General features: G+C 35.2%; 1 non-coding gene across 1 annotated transcript; it reads right to left on the bottom strand.

Moving 5' to 3' along the window:
- Positions 1 to 1,373: 1,373 nt before the first annotated feature.
- Trnas-cga (transfer RNA serine (anticodon CGA)) lies at positions 1,374 to 1,455 on the bottom strand. The gene has a single exon. It is a non-coding gene; the product is annotated as a tRNA-Ser (tRNA).
- Positions 1,456 to 2,594: the final 1,139 nt, after the last annotated feature.

Here is a 2,594-nt window from a genome sequence, read left to right as displayed (position 1 = left end):
TGTCTATGGTGGTTAGAAACTTCCCCCGCTCTCTAAGGGTGGGCTGTCATACAAATGAAACACAAATTTCTGCATAATTCAAATAATAATCAAGTAAATGGAGCCAAATATGGCACGTGGAGGTTTTAGGGTGCAATAAATGTTTTTACGGAGGTTAGATACTCCTTCCTCTTCTCTAAGGGGGCTGCCATACAAATGAAACACTAATTTCTGCATCACTCGAGAATTAAGTAAATGAAACTAAATTAGGCATACAAATTCTCTTCGTATAACTTTCAGAGCTTATCAAGACCAACATTTTGCGATGCAGAACTTGTCAATATCTTAATCCTGCTCAATGTTATTGATGGGTTTTTACCATGATTTCAATTTTAATTTACTCAAACACAAAAAAATAACATAGTTTTGAAAATACATATTATACAGGATAAAATTTGTTCTTTCAAATTCCGCCAACAAACATGTTTTATGTTTGCTTCAAAAAGAACGACAAACAAATGAAAGGATTGTATTTTTGGGGAACAATAATCAATATTTTTGAGCAGAGTTGAGATATTGACAAGCTCTGCATCACAAAATGCTTGTCTTAGTGAGCTCTAGAAGTCTTCTGAAGACAGTTTGCATGTAGAATTTGAAATATAATAGTTAAAGCAAAAAACTTGTTTTTTTCGTGGTGACCCTAACACAATTTAAATAAAGGAGATCAATCAATCAAAGTTCAGCGATTGAACCCACGAACGTTCGCTTAATAAGAAAACGTGAATGTTCGGAAATTTTCATATAAAATATATTTTTTTTGCGAGACGGAGTTCGCCGGGTCAGCTAGTGTAGAATTGTTTTTAATGTGCATCGACGCACCTCGTCAGCCACAAAAATAATATTTCAAAACGAATAAGGAAAGCAGATGATGGGTAACGCCCGAACTTAGACCGAAGCCCAAGCAGTGTATAAAATCTGAAAAACATATCTACTTCATTGGGTCAATTGTTTTGCTATCTTCATTTTTAATGTTTAACACGTTGAGTGCCACGCGCTTCTATAGCGACTTTCCCGTCAGGCAACGCACGCGCCGGTATCGTGTACAGCAAATGCGTAGCGCAATATTGGCAAATTAGAAAGCTCGGTGTCAGTCACGATCTGAACGGAAAGTGTCAGTCACCAATGACTAACATGGCACTCAACGTGTTAATAAAAATCAGTAAAATTTTCTGGAAAATTCTATTTTTACTTTTATTAAAATATTTTATACTGTCAGTCACCGGCGACTGACACGGCACTCAACGTGTTAATACAATTGTTTAAACATTTTAGAATCCAAAGACGTAGTCCTAAGTCAAAAAAGAATATGAATTAAAAAAAAAAATATCTTTTTGCGCAGCTGGTAGGATTCGAACCTACGCTCCCAGAGGGAATCTGATTTCGAGTCAGACGCCTTAACCACTCGGCCACAACTGCTTCTAGCGATAGTCAATATTGATTAACTGTTCTGGTTCCGGATTACTAAACATGGATAATTCAATACCACAGAAAGTATGGGCTTGAGTAGATGAAGAAATAAATAGGGGGAAAGCGGCTAAAGGAATATGCCCATTTACTGTGTCCACATACCGCTACAATCTCCGTTCTTCGAAGAATATTATAGCTTAACTAATTGTTGTTCAAGATATCAAACAGTTTTTATTATAAAAAATAAAAACAGTACATTTTTCATTATAAGAAAAAAAGATGTAAAATCGAACACGTTTTATCGTGCGGTTAAAATGATCACATGGTGGTGGTAAAATGAGCAATTACACATATCATGCTAAATGGGATAGATTCATGCATTGTTTCTTACCTTAATTTGTTTAAATCCTTATTAAAACAGTAGATACATGTACGAACCAAGCTGAGCTTATTCACCTTGAGTAGTAATTATAATTTTCTCATACGTACAAAACCGTAGTAAGAAACAAATAACCCTTCACATATTGAGGTTTGGTTTTTGTTGAGGTGACATATTTTTTCAAGGTCAAAGCCACAAAAAGAAGCCATAGAAAAGCAACATGTGATGAGGTAGATCAGATTTGGAAAACATAACATTGTTAATCCATATCCAGTGGCATTTTACCCCAAACAACAAAGTAATTTCGAATGCGGATTAATCTCTGAAACCAAACAAAATATCTGTTTACCTCTCATTGAATATGTGAACAGTTGTCCAAACTGACGATTTGTCGAAGATTTCAGGGCGAACAATTTAAATTTCGCGAGCAATGCGCACGCGCAAAATTACAATTTTCTTTTACTATAAATTGTCTAGTACTCCTACAAACATTCGTCCTTATAATATAAAATTAGTTTCAGACACAATTCTCGTTCAAGATTCTTCAAGCATTTGGAAATAACACGTTTCTCCGTTGCATGGAATACATGTTTGATACAGAGAATATTACAAAATAAAGACAGCTCAAATCGGACCATTCCTTCCTCGGATTTAGGGCACACCAACACATTTGGCCTTCCATTTTGTTTATATCAATAGAAGATATAGGAATGCGTTATTCCGTCTGAAAATCCTTTTCCACTTTCGAACAGAAATCAATTTCGTTAGC

This window comes from Toxorhynchites rutilus, chromosome 2 (assembly GCF_029784135.1).
Source record: "Toxorhynchites rutilus septentrionalis strain SRP chromosome 2, ASM2978413v1, whole genome shotgun sequence".
Classification (NCBI taxonomy): Eukaryota; Metazoa; Arthropoda; class Insecta; order Diptera; family Culicidae; genus Toxorhynchites; species Toxorhynchites rutilus.
This window is presented reverse-complemented; position numbering and strand designations above follow the sequence as displayed.